We start from the raw sequence: 8,166 nt of genomic DNA on the forward strand, positions 1-8,166 counted from the left end.
ATTTTTTAAATTTTTTTGGTTTTCTTCGCTTTATGGACGATTTCCCACGTTTTTCGATTTTTCGAAAATTTTCGAAAAAATTGAAATTTTCAAAAAATTAAAAGTGGCTGTAAATGGCATGAAACGCGAAGAAAACTAAATATTTTCGAAATTTTCGAAAACAATTTTGAATTCAGAATTTTTCAAAATTTTTTGGTTTTGTGCGCTTTTTGGACGATTTCCCACGTTTTTCGATTTTTCGAAAAAATTGAAATTTTCAAAAATTGTAAAAATTTTCAAAAAATTAAAAGTGGCTGCAAATGGCATGGAACGCGAAGAAAACTGGATTTTCGAAATCTTCGAAAAAAATTTTGAAATCAAAATATTTCAAACTTTTTGGTTTTCTGCGCTTTTTGGACCATTTCCCACGTTTTCGATTTTTCGAAAATTTTCGAAGAAATTGAAATTTTCAAAAATTGTCGAAATTTTAAAAAAATTAAAAGTGGCTGCATATGGCATGAAACGCGAAGAAAACTAAAGATTTTCGAAATTTTCGAAAAAAAAATTTATTTCAGAATTTTTCAAAACATTTTGGTTTTGTGCGCTTTTTGGACGATTTCCCACGTTTTTCGATTTTTCGAAAATTTTCGAAAAAATTGAAATTTCAAAAATTGTAGAAATTTTAAAAAAATTAAAAGTGGCTGCAAATGGCATGAAACGCGAAGGAAACTAAAGATTTTCGAAATTTTCGAAAAAAAATTTGAATTCAGAATTTTTCAAAAAATTTTGGTTTTGTGCGCTTTTTGGACGATTTCCCACGTTTTTCGATTTTTCGAAAACTTTCGAAAAAATCTAAATTTTAAAAAATTGTAGAAATTTTAAAAAATTAAAAGTGGCTGCAAATGGCATGAAACGCGAAGATAACTAAAGATTTTCAAAATTTTCGAAAAAATTTTGAATTCAGAATTTTTCAAAAAATTTTGGTTTTGTGCGCTTTTGTACGATTTCCCATGATTTTCGATTTATCGAGAATTTTCGAAAAAATTGAAATTTAAAAAAACTAAAATTACCTAACCTAACATAACCTAACCTATCCTAACCTAACCTAGCTTTTTGGACGATTTCCCACGTTTTTCGATTTTTCGAAAATTTTCGAAAAAATTGAAATTTTCAAAATGTTTCGAAATTTTCAAAAAATTAAAAGTGGCTGTAAATGGCATGAAACGCGAAGAAAACTGAATATTTTCGAAATTTTCGAAAAAAATTTTGAATTCAGAATTTTTCAAAAATTTTTGGTTTTGTGCGCTTTTTGGACGATTTCCCACGATTTTCGTTTTTTCGAAAATTTCGAAAAATTGAAAATTTAAAAAAAACCTAACGTAACCTAACCTAACCTAACCTAACCTAACCTAACCTAACCTAACCTAACCTAACCTGACCTAACCTAACATAACCTTACCTAACCTAACCTAACCTAACCTAACCTAACCTAGCATTTTCGACGATTTCCCGTTTTTCGAAATTTCCGAAATTTTTCGAAAAAATTGAAATTTTAAAAAATTTTCAAAATGTTGCAAAAATTTAAAAGTTGCTGTAAATGGCATGAAACGCGAAGAAAACTAAAGATTTTCGAAATTTTCGAAAAAAAAATTGAATTCAGAATTTTTGAAAATTTTTTGGTTTTCTGCGCTTTATGAACGATTTCCCACGTTTTTCGATTTTTCGAAAATTTTCGAAAAATTGAAAATTTTAAAAAATAACCTAACCTAACCTAACCTAACCTAACCTAACCTAACCTATCCTAACCTAACCTAACCTAACCTTACCTAACCTAACCTAACCTAGCATTTTCGACGATTTCCCGTTTTTCGAAATTTCCGAAAATTTTCGAATAAATTGAAATTTTCAAAAATTTTCAAAAAGTTTCAAAAAATTAAAAGTTGCTGTAAATGGCATGAAACGCGAAGAAAACTGAATATTTTCGAAATTTTGTAAAAAAATTTTGAATTCAGAATTTTTGATTTTTTTTTGGTTTTCTTCGCTTTATGGACGATTTCCCACGTTTTTCGTTTTTTCGAAAATTTTCGAAAAAATTGAAATTTTCAAAAAATTAAAAGTGGCTGCAAATGGCATGAAACGCGAAGAAAACTAAATATTTTCGAAATTTTCGAAAAAAATTTGAATTCAGAATTTTTCAAAGTTTTTTTGTTTTGTGCGCTTTTTGGACGATTTCGCACGTTTTTCTATTTTTCGAAAATTTTCGAAAAATTGAAATTTTAAAAAAATAACCTAACCTAACCTAATCTAACCTAACCTAACCTAACCTAACCTAAACTAACCTAACCTAACCTAACGTAACCTAACCTAACCTAACCTAACCTAACCTAACGTAAGCTAACCTAACGTAAGCTAACCTAACCTAACCTAACCTAACCTTACCTAACCTAACCTAACCTAACCTAACCTAACCTAGCTTTTTCGACGATTTCCCGATTTTCGAAATTTCCGAAAATTTTCGAAAAAATTGAAATTTTCAAAAATTTTCAAAAAATTAAAAGTTGCTGTAAATGGCATGAAACGCGAAGAAAACTAAAGATTTTCGAAATTTTAGAAAAAAATTTGAATTCAGAATTTTTGAAATTTTTTTGGTTTTCTGCGCTTTATGGACGATTTCCCACGTTTTTCGATTTTTCGAAAATATTAGAAAAAATTGAAATTTTCAAAAATTTTCGAAATTTTCAAAAAATTAAAAGTGGCTGTAAATGGCATGAAACGCGAAGAAAACTAAATATTTTCGAAATTTTCGAAAAAAAATTTGAATTCAGAATTTTTCAAAAATTTTTGGTTTTGTGCGCTTATTGGACGATTTCCCACGTTTTTCGATTTTTCGAAAATTTTCGAAAAATTGAAAATTTAAAAAATAACCTAACCTAACCTAACCTAACCTAACCTAACCTAACCTAACCTAACCTAACCTAACCTAACCTAACTTAACCTAACCTTACCTAACCTAACCTAACCTAGCATTTTCGACGATTCCCCGTTTTTCGAAATTTCCGAAAATTTTCGAAAAAATTGAAATTTTCAAAAATTTTCACAAAATTAAAAGTTGCTGTAAATGGCATGAAACGCAAAGAAAACTAAAGATTTTCGAAATTTTAGAAAAAAATTTGAATTCAGAATTTTTGAAATTTTTTTGGTTTTCTGCGTTTTATGGACGATTTCCCACGTTTTTCGATTTTTCGAAAATTTTCGAAAAAATTGAAATTTTCAAAAATTTTCGAAATTTTCAAAAAATTAAAAGTGGCTGTAAATGGCATGAAACGCGAAGAAAACAAAATATTTTCGAAATTTTCGAAAAAAATTTTGAATTCAGAATTTTTCAAAAATTTTTGGTTTTGTGCGCTTTTTGGACGATTTCCCACGTTTTTCGATTTTTCGAAAATTTTCGAAAAATTGAAAATTTAAAAAATAACCTAACCTAACCTAACCTAACCTAACCTAACCTAACCTAACCTAACCTAACCTAACCTAACCTTACCTAACCTAACCTAACCTAGCATTTTCGACGATTCCCCGTTATCGAAATTTCCGAAAATTTTCGAAAAAATTGAAATTTTCAAAAAGTTTAAAAAAATTATAAGTTGCTGTAAATGGCATGAAACGCGAAGAAAACTAAAGATTTTCGAAATTTTCGAAAAAAAATTTGAATTCAGAATTTCTTAAAATTTTTTGGTTTTCTGCGCTTTATGGACGATTTCCCACGTTTTTCGATTAATCGAAAATTTTCGAAAAAATTGAATTTTTCAAATTTTCCAAAATTTTCAAAAAATTAAAAGTGGCTGTAAATGGCATGAAACGCGAAGAAAACTAAATATTTTCGAAATTTTCGAAAAAAATTTGAATTCAGAATTTTAAAAATTTTTTGGTTTTGTGCGCTTTTTGGACGATTTCCCACGTTTTTCGATTTTTCGAAAATTTTCGAAAAATTGAAAATTTAAAAAAATAACCTAACCTAACCTAACCTAACCTAACCTTACCTAACGTAACCTAACCTAACCTAACCTAACCTAACCTAACCTAACCTAACCTAACCTAACCTTACCTGACCTAACCTAACCTAAACTAACCTAGCATTTTCGACGATTTCCCGTTTTTCGAAATTTCCGAAAAGTTTCGAAAAAATTGAAATTTTCAAAAATTTTCAAAAAGTTTCAAAAAATTAAAAGTTGTTGTAAATGGCATGAAACGCTAAGAAAACTAAAGATTTTCGAAATTTTCGAAAAAAAATTTGAATTCAGAATTTTTGAAAGTTTTTTGGTTTTCTTCGCTTTATGGTCGATTTCCCACGTTTTTCGATTTTTCGAAACTTTTCGAAAAAATTGAAATTTTCAAAATTTTTCGAAATTTTCAAAAAATTAAAAGTGGCTGTAAATGGCATGAAACGCGAAGAAAACTGAATATTTTCGAAATTTTCGAAAAAAATTTTGAATTCAGAATTTTTCAAAAATTTTTGGTTTTGTGCGCTTTTTGGACGATTTCCCACGATTTTCGATTTTTCGAAAATTTCGAAAAATTGAAAATTTAAAAAAATAACCTAACGTAACCTAACCTAAGCTAACCTAACCTAACCTAACCTAACCTAACCTAACCTAACCTAACCTTACCTAACGTAACCTAACCTAACCTAACCTAACCTAACCTAACCTAACCTAACCTAACCTTACCTGACCTAACCTAACCTAAACTAACCTAGCATTTTCGACGATTTCCCGTTTTTCGAAATTTCCGAAAAGTTTCGAAAAAATTGAAATTTTCAAAAATTTTCAAAAAGTTTCAAAAAATTAAAAGTTGCTGTAAATGGCATGAAACGCGAAGAAAACTGAATATTTTCGAAATTTTGTAAAAAAAATTTGAATTCAGAATTTTTGAATTTTTTTTGGTTTTCTTCGCTTTATGGACGATTTCCCACGTTTTTCGTTTTTTCGAAAATTTTCGAAAAAATTGAAATTTTCAAAAAATTAAAAGTGGCTGTAAATGGCATGAAACGCGAAGAAAACTAAATATTTTCGAAAACAATTTTGAATTCAGAATTTTTCAAAATTTTTTGGTTTTGTGCGCTTTTTGGACGATTTCCCACTTTTTTCGATTTTTCGAAAATTTTCGAAAAAATTGAAATTTTCAAAAATTGTCAAAATTTTCAAAAAATTAAAAGTGGCTGCAAATGGCATGGAACGCGAAGAAAACTGGAGTTTCGAAATCTTCGAAAAAAGTTTTGAAATCAAAATTTTTCAAACTTTTTGGTTTTCTGCGCTTTTTGGACCATTTCCCACGTTTTTCGATTTTTCGAAAATTTTCGAAGAAATTGAAATTTTCAAAAATTGTCGAAATTTTAAAAAAATTGAAAGTGGCTGCATATGGCATGAAACGCGAAGAAAACTAAAGATTTTCGAAATTTTCGAAAAAAAAATTTAATTCAGAATTTTTCAAAACATTTTGGTTTTGTGCGCTTTTTGGACGATTTAACACGTTTTTCGATTTTTCGAAAATTTTCGAAAAAATTGAAATTTCAAAAATTGTAGAAATTTTAAAAAAATTAAAAGTGGCTGCAAATGGCATGAAACGCGAAGAAAACTAAAGATTTTCGAAATCTTCGAAAAAAAATTTGAATTCAGAATTTTTCAAAAAATTTTGGTTTTGTGCGCTTTTTGGACGATTTCCCACGTTTTTCGATTTTTCGAAAACTTTCGAAAAAATCTAAATTTTCTAAAATTTTCGAAATTTTAAAAAAATTAAAAGTGGCTGCAAATGGCATGAAACGCGAAGAAAACTAAAGATTTTCAAAATTTTCGAAAAAATTTTGAATTCAGAATTTTTCAAAAAATTTTGGTTTTGTGCGCTTTTGTACGATTTCCCACGATTTTCGATTTTTCGAGAATTTTCGAAAAAATTGAAATTTAAAAAAACTAACCTTACCTAACGTAACATAACCTAACCTATCCTAACCTAACCTAGCTTTTTGGACAATTTCCCACGTTTTTCGATTTTTCGAAAATTTTCGAAAAATTGAAATTTTCAAAAATTTTCGAAATATTCAAAAAATTAAAAGTGGCTGTAAATGGCATGAAACGCGAAGAAAACTAAATATTTTCGAAATTTTCGAAAAAAAATTTGAATTCAGAATTTTTCAAAAAATTTGGTTTTGTGCGCTTTTTGGACGATTTCCCACGTTTTTCGATTTTTCGAAAATTTTCGAAAAATTGAAAATTTTAAAAAAATAACCTAACCTAACCTAACCTAACCTAACCTAACCTAGCATTTTCAACGATTTCCCGTTTTTCGAAATTTCCGAAAATTTTCGAAAAAATTGAAATTTTCAAAAATTTTCAAAAAGTTCCAAAAAATTAAAAGTTGCTGTAAATGGCATGAAACGCGAAGAAAACTAAATATTTTCGAAATTTTCGAAAAAAAAATTGAATTCAGAATTTTTAAAAAGTTTTTGGTTTTGTGCGCTTTTTGGACGATTTCCCACGTTTTTCGATTTTTCGAAAATTTTCGAAAAATTGAAAATTTAAAAAAATAACCTAACCTAACCTAACCTAACCTTACCGAACCTAACCTAACCTAACCTAACCTAACCTAACCTAACCTAACGTAAGCTAACCTAACGTAAGCTAACCTAACCTAACCTAACCTAACCTTACCTAACCTAACCTAACCTAACCTAACCTAACCTAGCTTTTTCGACGATTTCCCGATTTTCGAAATTTCCGAAAATTTTCGAAAAAATTGAAATTTTCAAAAATTTTCAAAAAATTAAAAGTTGCTGTAAATGGCATGAAACGCGAAGAAAACTAAAGATTTTCGAAATTTTAGAAAAAAAATTGAATTCAGAATTTTTTAAATTTTTTTGGTTTTCTGCGCTTTATGGACGATTTCCCACGTTTTTCGATTTTTCGAAAATTTTCGAAAAAATTGAAATTTTCAAAAATTTTCGAAATTTTCAAAAAATTAAAAGTGGCTGTAAATGGCATGAAACGCGAAGAAAACTAAATATTTTCGAAATTTTCGAAAAAAAATTTGAATTCAGAATTTTTCAAAAATTTTTGGTTTTGTGCGCTTTTTGGACGATTTCCCACGTTTTTCGATTTTTCGAAAATTTTCGAAAAATTGAAAATTTAAAAAATAACCTAACCTAACCTAACCTAACCTAACCTAACCTAACCTAACCTTACCTAACCTAACCTAGCATTTTAGACGATTCCCCGTTTTTCGAAATTTCCGAAAATTTTCGAAAAAATTGAAATTTTCAAAAATTTTCAAAAAATTAAAAGTTGCTGTAAATGGCATGAAACGCGAAGAAAACTAAAGATTTTCGAAATTTTAGAAAAAAATTTGAATTCAGAATTTTTGAAATTTTTTTGGTTTTCTGCGCTTTATGGACGATTTCCCACGTTTTTCGATTTTTCGAAAATTTTTTAAAAAATTGAAATTTTCAAAAATTTTCGAAATTTTCAAAAAATTAAAAGTGGCTGTAAATGGCATGAAACGCGAAGAAAACTAAAGATTTTCGAAATTTTCGAAAAAAATTTGAATTCAGAATTTTTGAAAATTTTTTGGTTTTCTGCGCTTTATGAACGATTTCCCACGTTTTTCGATTTTTCGAAAATTTTCGAAAAATTGAAAATTTAAAAAAATAACCTAACCTAACCTAACCTAACTAACCTAACCTAACCTAACCTAACCTATCCTAACCTAACCTAACCTAACCTTACCTAACCTAACCTAACCTAGCATTTTCGACGATTTCCCGTTTTTCGAAATTTCCGAAAATTTTCGAATAAATTGAAATTTTCAAAAATTTTCAAAATGTTTCAAGAAATTAAAAGTTGCTGTAAATGGCATGAAACACGAAGAAAACTGAATATTTTCGAAATTTTCTAAAAAAATTTGAATTCAGAATGTTTCAAATTTTTTTGGTTTTCTTCGCTTTATGGACGATTTCCCACGTTTTTCGATTTTTCGAAAATTTTCGAAAAAATTGAAATTTTCAAAAAATTAAAAGTGGCTGTAAATGGCATGAAACGCGAAGAAAACTAAATATTTTCGAAATTTTCGAAAACAATTTTGAATTCAGAATTTTTCAAAATTTTTTGGTTTTGTGCGCTTTTTGGACGATTTCCCACG

This window comes from Zootermopsis nevadensis, unplaced genomic scaffold, assembly GCF_977971745.1.
Source record: "Zootermopsis nevadensis isolate Lab colony 2312 unplaced genomic scaffold, Znev_1.0 Znev_ptg000083l, whole genome shotgun sequence".
Taxonomy (NCBI): Eukaryota; Metazoa; Arthropoda; class Insecta; order Blattodea; family Termopsidae; genus Zootermopsis; species Zootermopsis nevadensis.